The sequence below is a fragment of the Nyctibius grandis genome, chromosome 1, assembly GCF_013368605.1.
Source record: "Nyctibius grandis isolate bNycGra1 chromosome 1, bNycGra1.pri, whole genome shotgun sequence".
NCBI lineage: Eukaryota > Metazoa > Chordata > Aves > Nyctibiiformes > Nyctibiidae > Nyctibius > Nyctibius grandis.
In genome coordinates this window covers 131535524-131561924 of record NC_090658.1, presented here as the reverse complement: position 1 = coordinate 131561924, position 26401 = coordinate 131535524, and the positions used below count along the sequence as shown (strand labels likewise).

Sequence of the window (26401 nt, the reverse complement as noted above, 5' to 3'; positions counted from 1 at the left end):
CTCCAGCTCTGCTCAGTGCAATTGAGTTTGTGGTACGGGGGCAGGAGTAAAGCACCACTTAACAGCTTAAGAATTTACCATCGAGCGACACTGATTTCCCAGGCTTTGATTTGATGCCTTTATTCATGAGCCTGACAGAGCCTGTGTGTCTCCCTCACCCCTGGAGAGGTCCCTTGATTAAGTCATTCGTGCTTCATGGGACCTCATGGGGAGCCTGTGCTGCCAGCAGTAATGAGCTGAAAAGACCGGCAGTGTCAGATGATATCAGCATCCTGCAAAGTTCTCATTCACTTCTGATTCTTCATTATTCCTGGAGGGTTTGGTTAGGATGGCATCTGATTTTCTTCTCAGCAAGGGTCATTAGACATTGGAAGCGGCTGCCCAGGGAGGTGGTGGAGTCACCATCTCTGGAGGTGTTTAAGAAAAGCCTGGACATGGCACTTAGTGCCCTGGTCTAGTTGACATGGTGGTGTCAGGGCAATGGTTGGAGTTGATGATCCCAGAGGTCTCTTCCAACCTGGTTGATTCTGTGATTCTGTGATTTCCCTGTAACCAATCTTACATAAATCTTATAAAAATACTTGGAGTACGTGTAACTTAAGGTGTGATTATTTTATTTTGAACAAAGTTACAGTGACAGAGTGGTTGTGCTTTTATTATGCCTTATTTTTCCGCAAGTGATGTTTGAAGCTGGATGCTGATTTTAGGCTCTAAAGGGAGGTGAGGACTCTTGACTTGCAGCCCCCGTACACGTTGCTCATCCAGTTGAGTGACCGAGAGAGAGGAGGGATTTCTGAGCAAGCGTCTGGCAACGGCGCCCTGAACTGCCCTTGGGAGGAACGTATCTGCTTCTCTCTCCTTTCCTCCCACTTTCGAGAGATCCTAGAGACACCAGCTAGCTGCCTCGGGCACCGAAGGTTTGGTGTGTAAAAACCTTATCTACCGTTTGACCAGATTTTCCCTTTTTGGTGCAGCTGGGGCTGATGCTAACACCCGCTGTTAAAAGTTTGCCAGACTTTCTGTGTTTGAAAATCCTTTTTTCGATTGCTCGTGTTTTGTCAAACTTGATTTCAGCCAGAACTTTCCAGCTAGTTGACTGCTGGGAGATGTGCTTTTTGTCAAGACTCTGGTGAAAACCGTTGAGCTGTTTTGGAGAATGAGGCTGAGAAAATACACACTTTCTTACAATTAAAAAAAAAAAGAAAAATAAAAGCATAATGACCATTTCCCTTTAAAATTCCTCTACTCCTGCACATGGGAGCAATGATTTGATGTTTGGTAGATGTCTCTTTTGCAGTTCCCATAAAAATCCACCAAAGTTGGACCAATTTGGAAATGAGGGGAAGGGGAACGGGGCAGGGAGCTGGAGGAGGAGGGAGAAAAACTGTGTTGCTTAAGCATCGCTGAATGCTGCCCTCGAGTTGGATCCTCTCCTTGCTGTTGCCACAGAGTGTGTGATTTTGGGGAAGCTGCTGGAAATGGTCTCTTCAGAAATACTGGTTTTGGAGCAGGGTGTGTTTTTGGAGACCCTGGATGTAGTTTTACAGTGTTAGTGGGGTTCAGTGAGATCTGTACTCTGTGTGTGTGCCTCTGTGAGAATATATATGAATAAATAGCTCTATGTTGGCAAAGACAGTAAAATATATCTATAATAGATATACCAAGGTCTGAGACATCCCCACATTAGCAGAAGCTGCTGGTCCTAGTCCCTTCCTGCCTCTGAGCCTCATGTTCTCATGGAAGGACAACTTATGGAAGGACATCCTTAATGTCTTAAGAGCTTTATCCTGGGCCAGATTTGGGTTGAAACTGCTCCATAAGGTTTTAGAAGAGGTGTAAGAAAACACAGATGTACAAATTTTATTTCTCTTAAGAATCTAGGCTGGAAGTGGGCTAAGGGCAGTGTTTCACACCCTGAAGTGTTGGGCAGAGCATCGGTGAGATGCAGAGCGTGGGCTATAGATCACAGAATCACAGAATCAATGAGGTTGGAAGAGCCCTCTGGGATCATCGAGTCCAACCATTGCCCTGACACCACCATGGCAACTAGACCAGGGCACTAAGTGCCATGTCCAGTCTCTTCTTAAACCCCTCCAGAGATGGTGACTCCACCACCTCCCTGGGCAGCCCCTTCCAATGGCTAATGACCCTTGCTGAGAAGAAATGCTTCCTAATGTCCAACCTGAACCTCCCCTGGTGAAGCTTGAGGCTGTGTCCTCTTGTCCTATCACTAGTTGCCCAGTAGAAGAGGCCGACTCCCACTTCACTACAACCTCCCTTCAGGTAGTTGTAGACTCCAGTTGAGATGCTCCAGTACCCACCTGTACCCTGCCAGCAGTCAGTGCCTCCAGGAAGCAGACAAGCAAATCGCTGGGACCCTGTGAAAATGGAGGCCCAACGGAGCAGAAAACTCCCCAAGGGCCACCTTGGGTCAAAGTTACATTTGATACATGATGCTTTTTCCTTCACAATAGTCTGGAGTTTTGCAGAAAAGGGACCTGAAGCCCTGTGGCTGCTCTGTACTCCTGCGGCTTGGGCTGGTGCATTGACGTGTTGGCTTGGAGTGTTGTGGAGGACAGCGAGGGCAGTGACCCTTCTTTTGGTTTCAGTGGAGGTGGTTGTGACCAAAAGAAATAAGGTGAGGCATTACGGAGTGTTTTGTTCCTATGTTCCTCATTAAGGAAAGTTTTAATTGCAGGATGGCTGAGATGAGCAGACATCTTGTCTCTGCTCAATTTGTCCAGCAGGAGTTAGTCAGTGCATGAGATATTCTTCTGTAACAAAACAAAGCAGCAAACAACCTACTTGACTTAAAGATGGAGCCTACGTCAAAATGCAACGCTCAGGGTAGGTGGAGTAGGAGTTGCATGATGAGCGTCTGGACTTTAATGACCTTTTAATAAAGCTTTTGAGCATGTTAAAGTTCCAGAATGAAGCATCATTGGTGGTAGCACCAAGCATCATTCGTTCCTGTGATGGCAAAAGCCTGCAGAAGTACTGGATGGGAGGAGAAAAGCATGAGAGTGAAGATGTATTTGTCTTTACTCCTGGGCAAATACTTAGATTTGCCAGTTTTTCAAGTTATTTTGATTTGATAGATAGTAGATAAGCAGATTTATTTTTGAGGATGACTCCTCCTGCTTAATCAATTTTCTCTTGTCCATAGTGAAAAGAAATTGAGTGTAATATCTTGTGCTTCTAAGTAGGAGTGGGTTCTCTCTGAGCTTGTGGTAAAACGCTGCTCTGAATGAATTTTGTGTGACTAGGCAGTGTCAAAGCTGCCATGGAGATAGTGTAAGCCCATGTCTCTGCTCTTTTTTTCATCAGTATAGGAAATAAAAGGCATGTAAAGGCTGTGATAAAGCTGTAGCGCTGTAAATGTGATCATGGGAGTTCTTAGGAGTAGCTGCATCCTTGGCTGTTTTGATTTTCATCAAGTATAGGGTGGCTGCTGAGAAAATCTGTGGACTTCACAAAACTGATGGAGTAATTAATCGTGAGAGTATGATAAATTACTTAGCAGGTTGAGGGAGGGGATTCTGCCCCTCTGCTCCGCTCTCATGAGACCCCCCCTGCAGCGCTGCGTCCAGGTCTGGGGCCCCAACAGAAGAAGGACATGGAGCTGTTGGAGCGAGACCAGAGGAGGCCACGGAGATGCTCAGAGGGCTGGAGCCCCTCTGCTCTGGAGACAGGCTGAGAGAGTTGGGGCTGTTCAGCCTGGAGAAGAGAAGGCTCCGGGGAGACCTTCTAGCACCTTCCAGTACCTGAAGGGGCTACAGGAAAGCTGGAGAGGGACTTTTTACAAGGGCACGTAGTGACAGGACGAGGGGGACAGTTTTAAACTGAAAGAGGGGAGATTTAGATAAGATCTTAGGAAGAAATTCTTTGGTGTGAGGGTGGTGAGACCCTGGCCCAGGTTGCGCAGAGCAGCTGTGGCTGCCCCCTCCCTGGCAGTGTTCAAGGCCAGGTTGGATGGGGCTTGGAGCAACCTGGTCTAGTGGAAGGTGTCCCTGCCCGTGGTAGGGGGGTGGAACTAGATGGGCTTTACGGTTCCTTCCAGCCCAAACCATTCTATGGTTCTATGACTTGGAGCAATCCAAACGAAAAGTAAACTGCAGTCTCACAAACCATATGTGAAATGACCCACGATGAAGTTGCATGTGGAGGAGCCAGCAGCGTGGGCCGTGCCCGAGGAAGGGGGCTCTGCCCTGGAGAAACTGTCGCTGTGAAAAGGTACTTGTGGTTGTACTGAGCAGCCAAAGCTACTTGAATTCCCAGAGCGATAGTGTAGTAAGGAGTGTTTAATGCCATCTATGGGCATGTGAACTGGGAAATGGGGAGAAAGGATGTTTTTACTTCCAAAAACTGCATTTATGAAAATACTGGTGGAATGGCTTATTTAGCTCTGATATCTGTATTTTAAAATAGACATGGGAAAAGCTGGAGAACATGCAGAAGGAGCAGCAGGGCAGTATTTGGTGCGGGGAGAAAATATCTAGACTTGAACTTTTTAAATCTCCCAGTGTGTTTGTCAGGTCAAGAGAGAGACCAAAACACAACTCCGTTGCATGGGGAGAGGATGATGGATACTGCCGAGCCTGTCAGAGAGGACTGTGAGAAGTACCTGCTCTTCAGAAGGTGATGGTAGAAGGTAGACATGAGCTGCCATTAGTCATTGGAGCAAGTTTCCAGGGAGGGATGGATTCTCTTTCTCTTTGGACCAAACCGTGATGCATTTTTGGGGAGTTGTACTTCAACTAAAAGCAGGTAACTGGGTTCACTGGGAGGTGCATAACCGGTTACTTTTGCTTTACATACAGTAACGCTGAGAGGTTGGAGCAAGTCCAGAGGGCGACCAGGCTGGTGAAGGGTCTGGAGGCTCTGACCTACGAGGAACGGCTGAGGGAGCTGGGGGTGTTTAGCCTGGAGAAGAGGAGGCTCAGAGGTGACCTTAGTGCAGTCTACAACTACCTGAAGGGAGGCTGTAGCGCAGTGGGAGTCGGCCTCTTCTCCCAGGCAACTAGAGATAGGACAAGAGGACCCAGCCTCAAGCTTCACCAGGGGAGGTTCAGGTTGGACATTAGGAAGCATTTCTTCTCAGCAAGGGTCATTAGCCATTGGAAAGGGGCTACCCAGGGAGGTGGTGGAGTCACCATCCCTGGAGGTGTTTAAGAAAAGACTGGACATGGCACTTAGTGCCGTGGTCTAGTTGGCATGGTGGTGTCAGGGCAATGGTTGGACTCGATGATCCCAGAGGGCTCTTCCAACCTGGTTGATTCTGTGATTCTGTGATACAGAGAGGCTGAGGCTGTCCAGCTCATTGCATGGTCACAAACTAAGCTATGGTATGTAGCAGTCCAGTGTGTGTTCCAAAACTGAGACCATGTCAGGAGGTGGTTTCTGAACACCTCATACCAGCACAGTTCTCTACAGTGACACCCGTTTGGTGGCATTGAGCAAAGGGAGTTTCCATTCCCTTTCTTGAAGGCTAAATCCCATAGCACCATTTTTGCTGTGAAAGCAAAACGCCATCGTGAAACAGAGGGTGGGTTCGCACAGGAAAATGCTGGAAGTTCTTGCTTGGACTGCTTCCTTTGGACTGAATTTCTGTGGTGGGCTGGAATAGAGGCCAGGATGCCATTGGCCTTCTTGGCCATCTGGGCACACATGATGCAAGGTCAGGCAGAAGGCATTTCTGGAGCCCCTGTACCTGCAGTACTAAGTGCCATTAAGGAGATGCCAAAGTCCAGCAGAAGTTTGGACAACGCAAAACATTAAATAGAGCTCTTTGATATTTAAGAGCAGAAAGTTTCCCAGGCTAATGCAGGCAACATGTCACATAAAACAGGCAGCAAAACCATCTGGGTTCATTAACTGCACTTGCTCTATAGCATTTGCTGTCTGAATTGTTTATGCCTCGTTGGAGCACAGAGGCTACCCAGCACTTTAATACTCTGGAAAAGAACACATAAAACAGAGCTAGAAATGAAGGGCTGTTGGGGACCCTGTTGTTATACCAGTTACAGCGCAGACTGCACTGGGAGGGGTCTATGGGGGGAAAAAGGCACAGAAGGAAACCCCAGAGTGCCCCTATATAGTTTCCACTTCAGCAAACAAAATCATACAAACAGTGAAATTAAAACCTGTTGTTGCAGAGCAGAGAGAAAGTCGAAGATTTTATGATCCCACTGCAAGAAAGGAATTTTTAAAGGCTTGTGAAAAATAGGGATAAACTGTTAGTTTCTCCTGCAAACCCAAACAAAAACAACTGACTTCCCAGAAACAAACTAGGAAATTCTTTCCTCCCCCAAGAGTCATGTCCCACTCTGAGAGCAAAGGATTCATTTCTACTGCCTTCTCCTTACCGTTCACCTCCAACGACTGCCAGTCTGGGTTCAGACTCGCAATCGAAAGTCAAACAGGTTAGAGATGCCCTAAAAGCTCCTGCCTGCCTGCTGAGTCACCGGAAGGGAAGGGATTTCAGCTAATCATTTACCTTCCAGCTGACTAGGAGCTTGCCAACGCGCAGGTAGGGTGTAGCTCGTGTTGGAGACGCTCAACTGAAAGCTCTGTGTGTCCTCAACCACCCACTCCAGTAGCCATAATTTCCTTTTCACGTCCTCTTGCAGGAGACAGCTCTTGACTGTGTGCCTTTAGATGACCAAGTGACTATGTAAATCCCAAACTGACAAAGATCCCCTTTAAAACCTCCTAAATTCCCTCAGCAAGCTCAAGGCTGCCAATCAGCTGATAATGACGATGCATAAGGAGGGCTTTGCCTAGAGAGAGTGGGGGTTGGTGTAAGAAAAGGAGGAATGCACAAGGATGCTCGGCCTCTTCTCCCAGGCAACTAGCGCTAGGACAAGAGGACACAGCCTCAAGCTTCACCAGGGGAGGTTCAGGTTGGACATTAGGAAGCATTTCTTCTCAGCAAGGGTCATTAGCCATTGGCAGGGGCTGCCCAGGGAGGTGGTGGAGTCACCATCTCTGGATGTGTTTAAGAAAAGCCTGGCCATGGCACTTAGTGCCCTGGTCTAGTTGCCATGGTGGTGTCAGGGCAATGGTTGGACTCAATGATCCCAGAGGGCTCTTCCAACCTGATTGATTCTGTGATTCTGTGATTCTATGTCTCCATCCCAGCTGTGGTCAGCTCAGCAGCTTTGGTGGAGAGACCCTTGGAGAGATGCCAGCACGCGTGTACACAGCGGAGCCGCTTGCAGCCTCCTGTGCCTTCGCCGTGGATGGGTGGCCCACCGGAGCGGCAGATCTGAGCTCGCGTTGTGCCATGTCTTGGTCACGTTGGTGCTCAGGTTGGGTGAGGGTGTTGCACGCCGGGAATGATTTCCATGGGCATATTTCTGTATTAGGTTGCAATATTTGTCTACCTTAGTGCAGGAGAATGAGCTTAAATAACCATATGAAAACAAAGCTTAGATACACAGTGGCACGCCTGGCAGTGTGAAAAATGATGATGGTACAGGCAGATGAGTGAAATGAAAAAGGAACGTGGATGAGACCTTTGAAAGAAGGGAAAATAGGGAAGGAAGTGGATGTAATTGTCAGGAAAGGGTGAGATGAAAACAGATTGTGATGTTTTTGTGACCAAGGGGTAAAGGAAAAAGCTTTTCAGTGGACACTGCGAGCATGAGCAAAAGAAAATGGACAAATTTATCTGGATAGTGAAGAGAGGAGGTCAGAAAAGAAAACAGACGTAGTTAAATATCCCAAGATGACATTTAGTGCTGCACATTTCACTGTTGGCCTTCCCCAGCCCCCCCAGTGTGGATTGCTCCAGGCCACCTGGGGCTGCAAATTCTCCATCCCTGTTTCCTGCTGGGGGGAAGGAGAGCTCGTCTGTGTACATATCCGAGATGCTGGTTTTAATTTCCAGGAGGATGTAGATCTTACTTGTTTATGTTGGAGCAGCGAGCTGGAGAGGCCAGGAGGAGACCATGTGTGTAAGAGCAGGGCTGGATTCCCCAGGGGGGCAGAGGAGCCTTCCTGGGCATCTCTCCATAGCTGCTCTCTGCATCAGCCGTGCCCCGCTCTGCCTTGAGCCCGTGTTCTTGCTGCCTTCCTCCAGCCCTGCATCCCAGAGGTGCAAGGCACTGACCCTGCGTGTTGTACGTGGTCCAGCGTTAACATTCCTCTTGTCGTAACAGCACGGATCTTTGCTGAGGGTGACCAAGCTGGTGAAGGGTCTGGAGGGTCTGACCTATGAGGAACGGCTGAGGGAGCTGCAGGTGTTTAGCCTGGAGAAGAGGAGGCTCAGAGGTGACCTTAGTGCAGTCTACAACTACCTGAAGGGAGGTTGTAGTGAAGTGGGAGTCGGCCTCTTCTCCCAGGCAACCAGCGCTAGGACAAGAGGACACAGCCTCAAGCTTGGCCAGGGGAGGTTCAGGTTGGCCATTAGGAAGCATTTCTTTTCAGCAAGGGTCATTAGCCATTGGAAGGGGCTGCCCAGGGAGGTGGTGGAGTCCCCATCTCTGGAGGGGTTTAAGAAAAGCCTGGACATGGCACTTAGTGCCCTGGTCTAGTTGGCATGGTGGTGTCAGGGCAATGGTTGGACTCGATGATCCCAGAGGGCTCTTCCAAACTGGTTGATTCTGTGATTCTATTTCATGTATTCCAGCAGTCCCCATGCTGGACTTCTCCCATCTCCAGCACTTGGTGGTGAGCTTGGTGACTTAGTGTGGTTGCTTAGGGCAAAGCTTTTTACTTCTTGAAGGGGTTCCTAGATGCACACGCGCTTGTTGAGGCTCTGCAGCAGACATCGGCCACTTGCTTTCTCCCGTGGACAGCAGCGGCGAGGCGCGCAGTTAGAGGATGACTATGGGGTGAGCGGCAGATGTTGGTAAGCGTTGTCTCTGCAGCGTGTGCGCCGTTCTGCTCCGTCTGTGCCAAATGCAGCCCTGTTTGCTTGGCAAAATAACCGAGGATGAAAGGCAGGAGTGACATGAAAAAAATGCAATTGAAATGAGCTTTAAAAAAGACAGCAACAACAACAAACTTCTGCTTCAAAGGATGGAGGTGTCCTTATCCACCGAAGACATCCTGCCACACAGATTGCTGTGATCTCAAGACCTTTGGGAGCTCTGGCTCACCGAACGGTAACACATCAAAGAAGTGTCCGTGGGGCTTGGAGGACAAACATGTAATATGCAGATGGCGTAGAGACTCACAAGGCTCTGAGTCCATGCCCAGGGAACAGATCTTCCCTCGCTGAGAGATAATCTGACAGCCTCCTCCTTTTAGATGACTCTTTGCATCAGAAGTGACCTGAAAAACTTTTTTACAATGAGTTAAAAAAAAAAGCTCCCAAACTTAAAAATCCCAAAGTCCAGCTACAAGAGCCATCCCTCTGCTTAAAAGATCATAAGTTTGGCTTGTCTTCACAGACTTTAAGGCATGGTTTCCTGGCACAGGGGTGTCTTTAACTCTTGTTCTGGCAAACGTGGAGCTCTCCTAGCATGGTGTCCACATGTGCCGAGGGGGACATGGAGGAACACTCAGCAAGTGAGCAGTTGAGAATGACCCGTTCTCCAATACTTTCATGTAGCATCATCTGTCATCTGATAAACTAGAGGGAAGGGATGCCATCCAGAGGGACCCTGACAGGCTTCACGAGCGGGCCCATGTGAATCTCATGAAGTTCAACAGGCCAAGTGCAAGGTCTTCCAGCTGGGTCGAGGCAATCCCCAGTATCAATACAAACTGGAAGATGAATGGATTGAGAGCAGCCCTGTGGAGAAGGACTTGGGGCTACTGCTGGATGAAAAATTGGACATGAGACAGCAATGTGCACTTGCAGCCCAGAAAGCCAACAGCATCCTGGGCTGCATCCCCAGCAGCATGGCCAGCAGGGTGAGGGAGGGGATTCTGCCCCTCTGCTCCACTCTGGTGAGACCCCCCGGAATCCCAGCCTGGTTGGGGTTGGAAGGGACCTCTGGAGATCACCCAGCCCAACCCCTGCCAAAGCAGGGTCACCCAGAGCACATTGCGCAGGGTCGCGTCCAGGTAGGTTTTGAATATCTCCAGAGAAGGAGACTCCCCACCCTCCCTGGGCAGCCTGCAGCCCCCCTGCAGTGCTGCATCCAGCTCTGGGGTCCTCAGCACAGGAAAGACATGGACCTGTTGGAGCAGGTCCAGAGGAGGTCCATGAAGATGATCAGGGCCTGGAGCACCCCTACCATGAAGAAAGGCTGAGTTAGTTGGGGTTGTTCAGCAAGGAGAAGAGAAGGCTCCAGGGAGACCTTATTGCAGCCTTTCAAAATATAGAGGGCTTATAAGAAAAGGACTTTTTACCAGGGCCTGTAGTGAGAGGACAAGGGGAATGGTTTTAAACTGAAAGCAGGTAGGTTTGGATTGGACATAAGACATTTTTTACAATGAGGGTGGTGAAACACTGGCACAGCCTGCCCAGAGAGGTAGTAGATGTCCCATCCCTGGAAACATTCAAGGACAGATTGAATGGAGCCTTGAGCAACCTGGACTAGTGGAAGGTGTCCCTGCCCATGGCAGCGGGGTTGGACTAGATGGCCTTTAAAGGTCCCTTCTCACCCAAACTGTTCTGTGATTCTGTCATCTCAGCTGGGGATCATGGTGTTTGGCAGTTTCATCTGAGGTGACAGCGGTGGAGTTGCTAAGGCTGTTGGTGCAGGAATTACTTGGGGTTGTTAATACTGTTTTAAGGCTTCTGTCTGTGCAGGTCGAACAAATTCTCTTTAGAGCATTGGTTCCTGCAGAAAACCTCACCTTTGTAACAGAGACACTGTTGAGGCACCGAGTAACACTGCATCATGCCTCAGGCCATGTAGGTTGGGCTCTTACCGCAACTCAGTGGTGTAACCGAGGTCTGCAGGCAGCGAGGCTGCCTCTGCCCCAAGCACGGAGTCACCCGGGTTCAGCTGGGATTCACCTTCTGCTGAACCAGGATCCGCGATGCAGCTGAGAGCACAGCCCTGCGCGCCCTTCCAGCAGAGGTTTGTCAGCCTGGGAGCAAGCCCTCACTGCAAGCATCCTGAGAGGTGGGGTAAGGTGGTCCACATGCAGTTTGTGGCTTGGTGGTGTGTGGGGGAGCACTCTGGGACCTCGGGAAAGCTCAGCATCCCACAGAGCACACAGAATCACAGAATCAATCAGGTTGGAAGAGACCTCTGGGATCATCGAGTCCAACCATTGCTCTGAGCAGTGGGGAAGCAGCCTTGAATTCAGTCATACTATGGTGCCCAAAGAGACGCTCTGCTTTGACCAAGAATGCCCCCCTTCGTTCTGCCCTCCCACAAAGTAATGTTCCCTTCCCTTTTTCCTCGTTAGTTTTCATAATCTGGTTTGGAAACAAGTCCTCTGCTGGGCAAGCAGCCAGCAGACATCTCAGCAGTAGGAAGTTCTCTGCTCTCCAGCCCCACAGTGCTCGGGGAGCTGGATGAGGATGAAGACCAGCATCTCTTACCAGCTCGGTCTAGTGGGGAGAAGTGGTTGGGTTGGTCCAGCAGTTCAAGGAATAACTGATGCCAATTAAATCGCTTTTTAATTGTCTGTCGAGAAGAGTCCAGCAGAACCCTGGGGTGGTGCTTGGACAAAAAGCAGATGTCTGCTGTCTCAGGAATCTTCAAAACATTTCTCCTTTTGCCAGCGCTGTTAGAGGCTTTCCTGGGTTGGGTCTGGGCCAGCCACGTTGTGCTCCAGTCCTCCGCGTATCCCCTTCAGGGGCTGGCACAGCAGGGAAGCGGCATTACCTGCCCTTGATTGATGGGGCAGCACTGGGCACAGCGAAACAAATACCCCGGGGATATTTGGTGTCTCCTCTTCATCTCCTGGGACCAGGTCTGGAAGAGATGATCACCCCAACCTGCTTCTGCTGAGTCCCTCGCCTGTGCCAGCAGCACCTTGGTGAGCTGCGCTTCAATCACAGCAGACATTAGAGGAGCTAATTTTTGTGCACAGGGATGAGGGTAAAGTAGAGGCTCGATCAGAAGCAAATGAGCACAAGGCCTCTGTCAACACCTAATTACAGTGTGTGCTGTCCATCCAGATTCCATCCCGCGGAGAGCCCATCGCACCCTACCACGCTTGATTTTAGTCTGAGGGACGTGAAGCAGCATGTCATGTCATGTCATGTCATGTCATGTCATGTCATGTCATAGAATAGAATAGAATGGGTTGGGTTCGTTGGGTTGGAAGGGACCTTAAAGATCATCTAGCTCCAACCCTCCTGCCACGGGCAGGGACACCTTCCACCAGACCAGGTTGCTCCAAGCCCCATCCAACCTGGCCTTGAACACTGCCAGGGAGGGGGCAGCCACAGCTTCTCTGGGCAACCCGGGCCAGGGTCTCACCACCCTCACAGCAAAGAATTTCTTCCTAAGATCTCATCTCAATCTCCCCTCTTTCAGTTTAAAACCGTTCCCCCTCATCCTGTCACTACTTGCCCTTGTAAAAAGGCCCTCTCCCGCTTTCCCCTATACCCTTCAGGCACTGGAAGGTGCTAGAAGGTCTCCCCAGAGCCTTCTCTTCTCCAGGCTGAACAGCCCCAACTCTCTCAGCCTGTCTCCATAGCAGAGGGACTCCAGCCCTCTGAGCATCTTCGTGGCCTCCTCTGGACTCACCCCAACAGCTCCATGTCCTTCTTCTGTTGGGGGCCCCAGAGCTGGAGGCAGCACTGCAGGGGGGTCTCCCGAGAGCGGAGCAGAGGGGCAGAATCCCCTCCCTCGCCCTGCTGGCCATGCTGGTGGGGATGCAGCCCAGGACACGGTTGGCCTTCTGGGCTGCCAGCGCACGTTGCCGGCTCATGGTGAGCTTCTCGTCACCCATCACCCCCAAGTCCTTCTCCTCAGGGCTGCTCTCAACCCATTCTCCGCCCAGCCTGTGTTTGTGCTTGGGATTGCCCCGACCCATGTGCAGGACCTTGCACTTGGCCTTGTTGAACTTCATGCAGTTCGCACAGGCCCAGCTCTCCAGCCTGTCCAGGTCCCTCTGGATGGTGTCGCAGCAGACGTGTGCCAGCGCGCTGCCGGCTCCCACCGATGGTGGGGACAGTCACGCCGCGTGTGTGTGTACATGCATGTGTTTTGGCAGAGCTGCAAAAATCAGCATTTACCACGTATTATGGAGCCAGAAAAAGGCACATCCCCGTGAGGGAACAATTTGGTAGCAGTCAGCAGTTGTTGACTCTTGAGCAGCTTCTGCTGGTCCAGCCAGGTCTTTAAAAGCTGGTGTTTTTTGGTCTTTTTTCAATGGCATCTTGCTAAGGGACAGACATTCTTGTGACAGTACCTCTGAAATCCTTAAGCTGCTTGAATCACTCCGAGGAGCCAAACAATAAAAGAGCTGGAATAAAATGTATCCCACAATGTCCTTCACTTCTGCTGACAACTGCAGTTTAGCTTCCTGGTGCAACCTTTTAGCTTGTAAAAACTAATAAAACCCAAAATGAAGTCGTAACAGCTCCTTGCCACCGCTCCTGTCATTAATCTGTGCTGTAATTTTTAGGGTGTATAAGTTATACAGTGTTTATTAGAGAAGGGGCTTTGCTTTTATCAGAAGGTAGCACTTATCCCATGAGCACCCTGATGTTTTTCAGAGCTTACATTAGAATTAGGCTTTAAAAAAAAAAAACCCCTAAGCTCCCAGGAGAGTGGTTCATTTGGTTGGTGTGAGTTTGGACATCCCATTTCCACGTGCTCTGAGTTCTTGGGTCCTTTGCCCCAAGTGTGCAGAGTTGCAGGGAGCCAGAATAATTAGTGACTTTGGGGAAAAAAAATTAATATAACCAATGTGGATTTTTATTTTGTATTCAAAGCTTGCGATAAGATATTTGCAGCCCTCAAAGAGCCAGCGAGGGTTGTGTATGGATGCCAGGTTTGTGTAGGGTGGGTGAGCGTTGGAGCGTGTATTTCGCAGGGCACGTTGACATGAAAATCAAAAAAATCAAAATGAAACCCTCAGCTCTGGCTGTTGGGTAACATCTTCACTCGTGATTTCTGGAGAACTCTGGGAAGAGCTTTGCAGTCCGGGGAGGAGCGAGGGAGAGAGGGGTCGTGGCTGTTAGTTCCCGTTTCTGCAAACATCTTGTAGCCTTGTGCAGATGGAGACGCGCCACGTCCTGCAGCCTGCCAAGAGAGAGCAGAGCTGCCTTCACGACGTGTTTCCTTCTTCCTAGCCCAGAGATGTAGGCGCTTGGGAAGCATTTTGCTAGCCGAAGTGAAAAGGATGGAGGCAGCCTCCATAAGCAGCTGCTGGTCTCGTGCAGAGCCCAGCACCAGTCCCTGAGGACCAGCACCAGCTCCCTGCTGGGAGCAGCGGCGGAGCTGGGACCGTGTGAAAGGCTGCGAGTATGGAACGCATTAGAGGAGGGGTGGGAAGAGGGAGGCTTGGGACACGCCGCGTGTATGGGCTGCCAAAACTGTGACTGTCCAAGAGGCTGTGTAGGAGGGTGAAGGCAGGATGTGGATGGCCCTGATGCGCAGCGCTTTTTGTTCTGAAACTAAAGGAAATGCCACCTACAGCAGAGGCATCGCCCGCTGAGAAACAGCCCTGCAGCCCTGGGCTTCCGTTAGCAAAAGGTATTTTATTTTGTTTCAAGTTTTCTGTATGTTTGGCTGCTGAGATCAGACGGTTGGTTGCAGCAGAAGCGTGTCTGAGAGAGGATTTGAGCCGGGGAAAAAGCTGGATGAAAAAATCACTGTGAGTTATTGGGCTTGAGGCTGGAAGTGGCGGGTGGAGCTCGTGGCGTGTCACGCAATAGGTCCGACTGGATGGTTTGCTGTGGTCCTCTGACCTTGGCACCTCCAGAACAATGTAGTTGATTATTTTATTTTTTGTGGGAAATGGTCTCATGTATGTAAGTGGAGAGGTATCAGTTTCCAGGTGTTGTGGTGGAGATGTTTTCTGTGCAGGGAGCTGAGAACGCCTGCGAGCTGGCTTTGAGCTGGTGGAGCACAGAGCTGACGACCGACGTTCACCCCGTTTCGCTGCAAAGGATTTGAAATATCCCTTCTCCAGGTTGTCTCGTTTAGAGAGAGGTACCAGCAGCAGGGTTTGTAAAGCGTGCTGATCATCTACCACTGCAGGTCTGCTGCTGTAGGTTGTACTGGCTCTTACGAAGCCGAGTATCCTCATCCCCAGCTTCAGGGCCAGGGTTTGGTGGAGTGAAGGTAACTCAGCAAGTCAGTGACAACCGAGAGCATCTCTCGCGTCCTTCTTCTGGACCTGGCTGGCCCTGTAAGTGTGCATATTGCCCTTACAAGCCCAAGAAGCATCAAATTTAGGTAGGGGAGGCTCGGAGTTTGTTTTTCTGGTGTTCCTGCAATGGAAGTGGCTCAGGACCAGGAGTCCAGGTCATTAAAACTTTGCTTGGGGAGTTTTGGCCAGTTTGATTTTTACTACAGAAGCCCTGCGCTCTCTTTGTGAGTCTCTGCCGTGCTGAGGGATATGCAGGAGACCAGAATGTGCCTCATTGCTCTGGGCATCATAGCACCCAAGAGGTTTCCTTTGCCTTGGGCCTAATCCTGTGCCTGTTTCCTCAGCGAGTATCCTCCAACCTCTGACACATCACAGCAGCCCAGATTGTTGAGCCCATGGGAGCGTTCAGGCAGAAGACCGTCTACTTATGAATCTCTCATCTGTTTGGAGATGGTCTGCAAGGAGTGTTTTTTAGCCAACGTGCTAATAGCCTCTCTTGCCCGATGCCTCTAGGTGATGGGTAATATGTTTCTTAAGTACATGTGGTAATGTGTTTCTTAAGCACGTGTGGTTTTGCTTGTGTTTTTATATTAAACAGGAGAAGAACCCTTGAGATCAACGCTGGGAGAAAGAAGAAAAGTCGTGAAGGAGTTGATGTGTGATGCAGGACAGGTCTGAGCCAAGGTGCAGAAGGTACAGCACAAACGAGCCTTGCGGTGTCAGTCTGCTTCACTCCTGGCATTAGATTGCTTCTTCCCTTGCTATATTTTAAGAGTCTACCAAAACATCTCTGCACTCTTCTAGCAACACTCTCCCTTCTCCCCATAGTCAAGGTAAAGTTACGGTGAGATGGGGAAAGCCTGTAAAAGTTGGGCCACACCAGTACAGTGTCACCCATGGAGTCTTAGTCAAGCCCCTTAGATATTTTTTTGGCCATCAGCTCTTTTATTTAATCATCTCTTATTTGCTGAAAGTTTTAGCTAAATTTAGTTGGCAGAACTGCAGATGAAGAAGTGGCATTTCACGATATTCTGATTTCAGCAGTTTAAATTCTGCTTTTGAGTCACCATCCCCGGAGGGATTTAAAAGCCGTGTAGATGTGGTGCTGAGGGACATGGGTTAGTGGTGGGCTTGGCAGTGCTCGTTAATGGTTGGACTTGATGGTCTTTCTTAAAGGTCCTTTCCAACCACAATGATTCTATGATTGAATGTCACTAATGGTCTGAGCTCCCCAGCTCAGTGTCTGGGGGAGTTGGGATGCAAATCCCTGCACACAGCTCACTGGGGGGAGTTGGACTCTGAAACTGTGTGCATGATCTGAAAATTTTTCTTCTTTAGCATCATTCATTGGGCAGATTCTTGCCCCAAAAACCTTTGTAACCAAGGTAGGTTCACCGTGTAAGGATTAGTCCATGGGCTGCTGATGCACAGCTATTACGGGGGTGTGTGGCTGACTGGGAACCGTCGGCAATCTCACTGCAGAGGCTAGAGATTGCTGCCAGCAGCAGATTTCTCCTTTTCCAGTTCTCCTCTCACTCCTGTAACGAAGCCAGAGGATGAGATTTTGTGCCCTGTGCAGTATTGTCAAAACTGTGATGAATTTGGGCTTGAGCCAAGGTGTCAAGTGTGAAGCAAAGTGGCTGGAGCACGGAGTCACTTCTGCCTCTGCCAGGGAGCAGCGTTTGCTGGCAGAGGGATGCCAGGGCACCAAGAGGCGGTTGCATCCTATGCAAAGCTACTCTGGTAGCCTGGGTTTTTGAGTGGAAGTAGCTCGTGGACTGTTACTGGGAGCTGCCACAGTTATTGACGTTGGGATTTGGCTGCCAGATCTAACTCCTGCTCTTAGGAAAACTTGGATGACATATAATGGCCCGTGATACAGCAAGGTGCAGACTAGGTGCTCTCAGGGTCCCTTTTGGCCTTGAACTCTACTATGTGGAAAAAGCCACAGCTTCATCTTTAATGACACATGACCAGTTCAAGCCCCTGGTTTGACTTGCTGTCGCAAGATTTCTCCAGGAGCGCTGTGTCCTTCTGTGTCACGTTTGGAGCATCTGCTCCGTATATACTCGGGTTGAACCGCTTCCAGCAGACCTAGCAACTGTGCTGGTGATTTCCTTCAGGAAATCCAACCGTGCAGGATAGTGTTTAGCTTACGGGATCGTGACAATCAAGCCATAATGGCACTCTTCTAAGTTGCCTTTTGTATTTTTTTTTAACCCGTTAACTGTCTCCCCACCCCCAATCACGTATCTGTACATCTAGGGTTTTTTTTTTTTCTGCCTTGTTCAAGTGAAAGTGTAAATCCTTTTTGATTTATTCCAGAGCAGCCCTCGAGCTCAGCTCCTGTGAGAGCCTGCTGACTTTGAGTTCAAAAGATCTCACGTCTTTGAGGCCAGGCTGTGGTCTTCCATCGTGCCTCAAAGTTAAACTGAAAGAGAAAATTCTTTTTTTTCTTAAAAAGAGAGAAAGAGAGAAAAGCAGCATGCTGTGTAAGGGAATCGGTCTTGCCTGCAGCAGAAGAGAATGCCAACGTGCAGAATTTTGGGTTAAGATGTGGTTATTTAGCGAAGGCTTTACTTTCAAGCACTTAGCACGTTGTTTAGTAAGTGTTTCATAGAGATAAATCCTTCCTTTTTAAGCAGTGCTGTTGGCTGGCTGGGATCCAGCCTGCAATCCTACATTAAAGCATTTTTTTTGGTGTTTAAACCACTACATTACCGTGGTGGCTAGAAATGGTAGTTCTGATGCGTAATGGACCCTGATGGGATGCACCCGCGGGTGCTGAGGGAGCTGGCGGAAGTCATTGCTAGGCCACTCTCCATCATCTTTGCTAAGTCGTGGGCAACGGGCGAGGTGCCTGAGGACTGGAGGAAAGCGAATGTCACTCCAGTCTTCAAAAAGGGCAGGAAGGAGGACCCGGGTAACTATAGACCAGTCAGCCTCACCTCCATCCCTGGAAAGGTGATGGAGCAACTTGTTCTTGGTGCTGTCTCTAGGCACATCAAGGATAGGGGGATCATTAGGGGCACTCAGCATGGCTTCACCAACGGGAAGTCTTGCTCAACCAACTTGATAGCCTTTTATGAGGATGTTACCCGGTGGATAGATGATGGTAAAGCTGTGGATGTGGTCTATCTCGATTTCAGTAAAGCGTTTGACACGGTCTCCCACAGCATCCTCGCAGCTAAACTGGGGAAGTGTGGTCTGGATGATCGGGTAGTGAGGTGGATTGTGAACTGGCTGAAGGAAAGAAGCCAGAGAGTGGTGGTCAATGGGACAGAGTCCAGTTGGAGGTCTGTGTCTAGCGGAGTTCCGCAAGGGTCGGTTCTGGGACCAGTTCTATTCAATATATTCATTAATGACTTGGATGAGGGATTAGAGTGCGCTGTCAGCAAGTTCGCTGATGACACAAAACTGGGAGGAGTGGCTGACACACCGGAAGGCTGCGCAGCCATTCAGAGAGACCTGGACAGGCTGGAGAGTTGGGCGGGGAGAAATTTAATGAAATATAACAAGGGCAAGTGTAGAGTCCTGCATCTGGGCAAGAACAACCCCATGTATGAGTACAAGTTGGGGACAGAGCTGTTGGAGACCAGCGTAGGGGAAAGGGACCTGGGGGTCCTAGTGGACAACAGGATGACCATGAGCCAGCAGTGTGCCCTTGTGGCCAAGAAGGCCAATGGCATCCTGGGGTGGATTAGAAGGGGTGTGGTTAGCAGGTCGAGAGAGGTTCTCCTCCCCCTCTACTCTGCCCTGGTGAGGCCGCATCTGGAGTATTGTGTCCAGTTCTGGGCCCCTCAGTTCAAGAAGGACAGGGAACTGCTAGAGAGAGTCCAGCGCAGAGCCACGAAGATGATTAAGGGAGTGGAACATCTCCCTTATGAGGAGAGGCTGAGGGAGCTGGGTCTCTTTAGCTTAGAGAAGAGGAGACTGAGGGGTGACCTCATTAATGTTTATAAATATGTAAAGGGCAAGTGTCAAGAGGATGGAGCCAGGCTCTTCTCAGTGACATCCCTTGACAGGACAAGGGGCAATGGGTGCAAGCTGGAGCACAGGAGGTTCCACTTAAATTTGAGGAAAAACTTCTTACGGTGAGGGTGACCGAACACTGGCACAGGCTGCCCAGAGAGGTTGTGGAGTCTCCTTCTCTGGAAACATTCAAAACCCGCCTGGACGCGTTCCTGTGTGATATGGTCTAGGCAATCCTGCCCCGGCAGGGGGATTGGACTAGATGATCTTTCGAGGTCCCTTCCAATCCCGAACATTCTGTGATTCTGTGATTCTGTGATTCTGTGATAACAAGGTCTGGCTTAGGCTGAGTTTTACATGTGCTAACTCCCGAGTTCAGACAACTAGCGATAGGACAAGAGGACACAGCCTCAAGCTTCGCCAGGGGAGGGTCAGGTCGGACATTAGGAAGCATTTCTTCTCAGCAAGGGTCATTAGACACTGGAAGGGGCTGCCCAGGGAGGTGGTGGAGTCCCCATCTCTGGAGGTGTTTAAGAAAAGACTGGACATGGCACTTAGTGCCCTGGTCTAGTTGCCATGGTGGTGTCAGGGCAATGGTTGGACTCGATGATCCCAGAAGTCTCTTCCAACCTCATTGATTCTGTGATTCTGTGATTCTGTGTCTGCGCTGAATTTCACAGCAGGCAGGCGTGTTGGTCACCAACGTAATGCCTTGTTGCCTAGTTGATGCTTCCAGGAACGAACGCTAAAAGATAGGCCAGGGACATTTCAGTTCAGCGTTTAGGCTCAACATCTGCCTCAATCTCTGCATTTTTTCCTTGCTGCCTGAACCGAGGCGTTAGGAGGTAGAAGCGAAGCTGCTCCAACGTGGGCTCTAGTGCACACACTGAGGAAGAAAGGCTTGCCATAAACGTGGATGTCTAATGCTTAACTTCAAGTGTCATCCTGTGGAGCGGTATTAAACGTGTCCAACAGTTGTTGTGCATATCAAATGACCATCTTGATGTACCAGAGGGGTTGGGTGTGGTTGATACCTTAAAATGCCCGTTATGCCAGACACTATAGTGATGAATATGAAGTGTTAAGCCCTATACCAAAGATGAGCTGTGCACCTTGAGAGGAGGTGCAGACAGCTGTCTGGCTTACATATATATATATGTATGTGTATCTATTTATATGCATGTGTAGAGCAAAATACGTATTAGATGCTAGCTGTCTTCCCTAGGGCCCTCCAAATTCATGCGGTTGTTGCTACAGCTATGTGTTTGGAAGGGCAGAGGTCATAGATGGAAGATCTTTAATATATAGGGACCCTCTTATTGAGAAACAGCTCTTCTGAGTAAGGTGACCTTGGCTCTGCTTCTAACTTGGGAAACCAGCAATGCAGTGGAAAGGAGGTGCTGATCACTGCAGTGAAGGCTCGGTCAGACACCTGCAGAAGAGAAAACGCAGGTTGGGTTGGTGGAGTTTTAATTACAAGTGAGGTTGTCAGCTGAACATGAGCCAGCAGTGTGCCCAGGTGGCCAAGAAGGCCAATGGCATCCTGGCCTCTATTAGGAATAGTGTAGCCAGCCGGTCTAGGGACATGATCGTCCCTCTGTACTGGGCACTGGTGAGGCCGCACCTTGAATCCTGTGTCCAGTTGTGGGCCCCGCACTTCAAGAAAGACGTTGAGGTGTCAGAGCGAGTCCAGAGGAGGGCGACCAAGCTGGTGAAGGGTCTGGAGGGTCTGAGCTCCGAGGAACGGCTGAGGGAGCTGGGGTTGTTTAGCCTGGAGAAGAGGAGGCTCAGAGGTGACCTTAGTGCAGTCTACAACTACCTGAAGGGAGGTTGTAGCGCAGTGGGAGTCGGCCTCTTCTCCCAGGCAACTAGTGATAGGACAAGAGGACACAGCCTCAAGCTTCACCAGGGGAGGTTCAGGTTGGACATTAGGAAGCATTTCTTCTCAGCAAGGGTCATTAGCCATTGGAATGGGCTGCCCAGGGAGGTGGTGGAGTCACCATCTCTGTCTGTGTTTAAGAAAAGCCTGGACATGGCACTTAGTGCCATGATCTAGTTGCCATGGTGGTGTGAGGGCAATGGTTGGACTCGATGATCCCAGAGGGCTCTTCCAACCTGATTGATTCTGTGATTCTGTGATTCTGTTTGCCATGTAAAACTGTGGGTGCTCTCCCAAACTTGTATATATTGAATATATACCTGGGAGGTGTGTATATATATGTTTTTTAAAAAGCTCTGATGTTGGTATGGTACACTGGGGAGAAGAACAGCTTTCTTACCTGCCTCCAAGAAACTCAATGATCTGCTGGCAGAGTAAGCGACAGCTCAGCTAAGCCCTGACAGATGTGGTGGAAGTCTTGGGTGACGTTTTGCAAGCCATTCTCATCAAACTCTTCATTTTCAGAAACCTTTTCTTTCAAAGTTTTACAGTCCATGGAATGTGTGCGTGAGAACCTTGTTTATACCAACACTTTGGGAACGTATCTAGAAAGGCAGCTGAAACGGCAGTCGTTTTGTGGCATGTCTGTGTACAGTAAATCCCCACAGCTCAGGTTACGATGCAAGGACAGGTAATAGACTGACTCTTCTTTTTCTGTCACCACTTCTCCTACTCTTTCTTCAGCAGAGAAAAACCACATATCGACCTTCTCCCGCAAACTCATGTTCTGAGCCAGCAATAAAGTAGGAAAATGTTTTTTTCCCAAATCTAATTTGAAACATGATGACTGGACCATTCTTAAACAGCTTCCAACTTAACAATAAAGAAACTTCAGAGTGCTTGGCAGGAGCCTCTGTACATAATTTAGATCATAATCAGATGCATTAACACATTTTATATGGATCTCATGGGGGCCAAGAAGATGAGGTGTGCTGGGTAATTTCTTTCCTGATTTCTCTACCTGATTGTTTATTACTCTTGGGGACTTCATTTGTGGTTCAAATGTCACCAGCAGAATCCTGCTGCTTCATGTCCCTGCATTTAGAGTAGCTGGGAGCAAGGCTTCAAATAACCTAATCGACGTGTTATCGTCAGTCTTTCCGTCTGTGTGTGTCAGAGGGAGGATGGAGGGGACGTGGGGAGGGAGAGAGGCGAGAGGAACAAAAGCAAGGACCCGATTCTGCAAATTGCTGAGTTTCCCCCGTGCTGGCAGCTCAGCGGGAGGGAAGGTGCCAGAGTGCTCGGCGAGTAGTGGGTTTCCTGCTGAGTACAATCACGGCCTCTGCTTCCAGAGAACTGCACGGGGGAAGCGCTCCCTCCCCACCTTTTCATTTTAGCTGGTAAACATAAGCAGCTCTAATTTTATAAAGGTTCTGAAAGCTTTTCGGCACTCTGTGCAAAGAAACGACCATGTATCATTTGTGTTGCTTCATCGTTTTGCAGTGAGTCCACGCATGCCGAAAGCATCCTTGTTGTGAAATCTTTCCTTTGACAGAAAATGCAGTTGCTGCTTTGATAAATGATGTTTCGGATTTCTTTCTGCTCTGCTGGTTTGTATTATCCCTGCAAAAGGTGGGAAGTGAAGTTCCCTGCCACTTCAACATCTCCTTTATACATGTTAAAGTGACAGCTCTTCCCGTGTGTTTCATAGGTATTTATTTGTTAGTAAATTCTGGGAACTAGGGTAACATCAGGATTCTCAGTCCTTCCCCAGCCACGGGCTGTCGAGGCCAGGCTCTGCTCCGAGATGCACAGCTCAGGGTTGGGAGCCTGGGCACCAGGGCACGAGGGGAGATGGTGGAGTCACCATCTCTGGAGGGGTTTAAGAAAAGACTGGACATGGCACTTAGTGCCCTGGTCTAGTTGCCATGGTGGTGTCAGGGCAATGGTTGGACTCGATGATCCCAGAGGTCTCTTCCAACCTGGTTGATTCTGTGATTCTGTGGGATGCTCCTGGGCACTGGGACTTGCTTGCCCAGGGTGTAACCCACCCGACGGTGGCCTCAGCCAGCTGCCATTGACCCACACAGTCCTCAGCCGTGGGCCAGAAGTCGGCACAACCTAGAACCGAACCCACAAGGCAGGTCAGATGTGGCCTCGGTGTTCAGGAGGGTGAGAGGGTTTAAGAGCAGGAAAGTGGCTGGATTATACCAGCTGGACTTGGGACCAGAGAACACTGGGAAGAGAAGGCTGAGAGGGGATCTTCTCAACACTTACAAATACCTTAGGGGTGGGTATCAAGAGGAGGGGACCAGACTCTTCTCAGTGGTGCCCCGTGACAGGACAAGGGGCAACGGGCACAAACTGAAACATGGGAAGTTCCATCTGAATACGAGGAAAAGCTTCTTTACTGTGGGTGCCAGAGCCCTGGCACAGGCTGCCCAGGGAGGGTGGGGAGTCTCCTTCTCTGGAGATATTCAAACCTGCCTGGACACGACCCTGTGCAACGTGCTCTGGGTGACCCTGCTTTGGCAGGGGTTGGGCTGGATGATCTCCAGAGGTGCCTTCCTACCCCAACCACTCTGTGATTTTGTGAACAGGCGGATGTACTGGTGCAGCCTTGGTACCACGGCAGCCCATACCAATACCACAGAGCCCCTCTTTCCCCTTTTTCCAGTGATAATGTTAATAAAAAACACCTCTGACTGGAAAACCACAGTGTTTTACTGGCACGCAGCGAAGGAGTGCTGTGGCACGGTGCTTTGGGTGCTGTGCACAACATACCAGCAAACTGTGCCAACTAAAACCCTTATGGCCAAAGCAGGTTTGAGTGCAGAAAGATCCTTTGGAGGCCAGAGAAGCACTGGTTTCTGTTTGCCTCTTTCTTTTTTTTTTCCTTAATAATTGTTTATCGATAATATTTTGCCAGGCGGGGATACAACAGCATCCTGGATTAGCTGAGATCATAAAGTGACTTTTACCACAGAACACGATGATGATGAAGAGATGAGTATCCTTAAAAATCAGAGGTGATTGGGTTGTTGACTTTCCATTTCATGTACCGAGCGAGTCCCTGGGTCTCACCCCTGTAACCCTGGGTCTCACCCCTGTAACACCAGCGCATTGTGCTGTTGAAATGTTGACGGGGAGAAGGGAGAAGGTGAAGAGCTGAGTCACCCAGTGCTTCTCCCACAAACATCTGCCTTTCCCTGGGTTTTCCAGCTGAGTACTGAGGCATGGCATTACTTGCAGGATATCCTGCCCCAAGGTATGAAAGTTATGGTTGTCGGGCTCTCCTGAACCAACGCTTTTTCCTCTATCTCCTGCTTATTTTGAGCCATGAGAGCATCAGAGCAAGCTGACACAGGCTTCAAAGGGTTTGTGCAGGCAGGGCAGGCAGGCGTACACTAGAGGGAGAAAATATCCCCAGTCCCTTTGCTATTTATAACCAGTTCACAAGCCGTTTCCTTGCTTCCAGTGCCCAAATTAGCAGCTGTGACTGATGTATTCTCCTCAGGTCAGTGGCACGTACAGCGACCGACTTGTCTTGACAAGCTGGGGGGGTTTCAGTTCAGCTGATGAAGTTAGCAGCACTGCTCTGCTCGCTCCGTGGTTGGGCTGGGGCACGGACACGCTTGCTCTGTTGAGCTGTGGAAGAGGGTCTGAGCTTGCCGGGGTGGTGAAGGGAAAGGAGCGTTTTGTTTCCTATTTGCTTAAGATCTGCTTGGGCTGGACCTCAGAATTATCGATGTTCAACTTGTCTTTGTACCAAAACACTGCGACTGTTCAAACAATTGCTCAGCTGAAACTATCAGCTTACCTCTCGCTGAAGCATTATTTGAGTTGGTTTGCTATTTCATCAAGCCTCTGACGATAGTAGCTTGCTTTAACCTTTGCTCTCCGGATAGCATGAAAGAAGCTGCCGTCCAGAGGGGGTGTGCTGCTGCCTTCTGGGAGCTGGAAGCACCATGGCGTAGGAGCTGTACAGCCTTCACCTGCCTTCTCCTTTATATCCTGCACGTGTTGCTTAGCTGGGTAAGAATTTTGTTTGCTGAAGACCTGTGAGGTACTGTTCCTGCTAGATCGCAGCTGCTGTTTTCTTTTAGTGTGGAATTTGGGTAGCCCGTTACAGCTCAGGCCTCATATCTGAAAAAAAAAGGTGGTGAAACTCTTCCAGTGATCTTGTCCACGTGGCTACATGCTGAAATGCAAGGGGTGGCCTGGCAGGTCCTTCTCGTGTAGGGCGAGAGCAGAACTGCTGCTGAGCAGGGGGAACTGAGGAGTTTAGGTTCTCTTGTGCCTGATTTCAGGTGAATATACTCTGCTATTTGAGTGTCACAAGGAAAGGCATAGACATAAATAAGGCAGAATGGGAAAGATAAAACTCTTAAACTCTTCTGATGGTTGGAAATGGGAAGAAAGTGCATGTTTTTTCTGTATCAGGCAGTAGGATGCTGACTGTTGTGTACGTGTGTGGTTGCCCTCCTCTGGTTGATGCTAGAATGGCCTCCCTGTATCAGAGACTTTTTGGCCAAGATCAGCGTGTTTCTTCACATTGACTCTGAAGAAAGTCAGAAGTGTTTTAGATGCAGAGATGGGTTGTTGAGAACTGGTCAGTGCGACTGCCTACTCTTCTTCTGCAAAGCCATGCTGGGCAAGAGGCAACTTGAGAGTCTACACCTACCTGAAGGGAGGTTGTAGTGAAGTGGGAGTTGGCCTCTTCTCCCGGGCAACTAGCGCTAGGACAAGAGGACACAGCCTCAAGCTTGGCCAGGGGAGGTTCAGGTTGGACATCAGCAAGAATTTCTTTACAGAAAGGGTTATTAGCCATTGGAAGGGGCTGCCCAGGGAGGTGGTGGAGTCCCCATCTCTGGAGGTGTTTAAGAAAAGCCTGGACATGGCACTTAGTGCCATGGTCTAGTTGAAATGGTGGTGTAGGGGCAGTGGTTGGACTCGATGATCCCTGAGGTCTCTTCCAACCTGGTTGATTCTATGATTCTGTGACTTCTGAGCTGGTGGAGCAGGAGGAGTTGTCCAAGGGATGCACAAAAGCAGACTCCATCACTAAACATGGCCAAGGTTTGCAGAGGGGTGCAGGTGCTTGCAGCAGGGTATCCAGGGCTTGGGGGGGCTGCAAAACACATGTTGCTGCAAGACGTGGCTCTGAGAAATCTGTCATCAAGGCCTGGTGACCCCACGGCACATGTCGCGTCTCAAAATAGGCAGCACACCCCCTTGCCTCCTGGTCTGTTCAGTAGAGTGGGCTTGAGTTATGCATGAGGCTGAGAATTATGCGACAGTCTTAATTATAAAATCGTGTGCTGACCTTCAGTTTTATGAAAATAATCTAAAAGTGAGTTTATCAGC

The 26401-nt window shown here is 49.6% G+C and overlaps 1 protein-coding gene across 4 annotated transcripts in view; it reads left to right on the top strand.

Moving 5' to 3' along the window:
* Positions 1-26401, top strand: part of EXTL3 (exostosin like glycosyltransferase 3) — a 157627-nt gene that overhangs the window by 66205 nt on the left and 65021 nt on the right. For 3 of the 4 annotated variants that reach the window (XM_068402090.1, XM_068402074.1, XM_068402082.1), the window contains one exon: positions 15782-15876. The gene's annotated coding sequence lies outside the window, so the exon portion shown is untranslated. Of the gene's footprint in view, positions 1-14472; positions 14565-15781; positions 15877-26401 lie in introns of those variants that run through there. The other variant, XM_068402098.1, reaches the window with a different exon arrangement.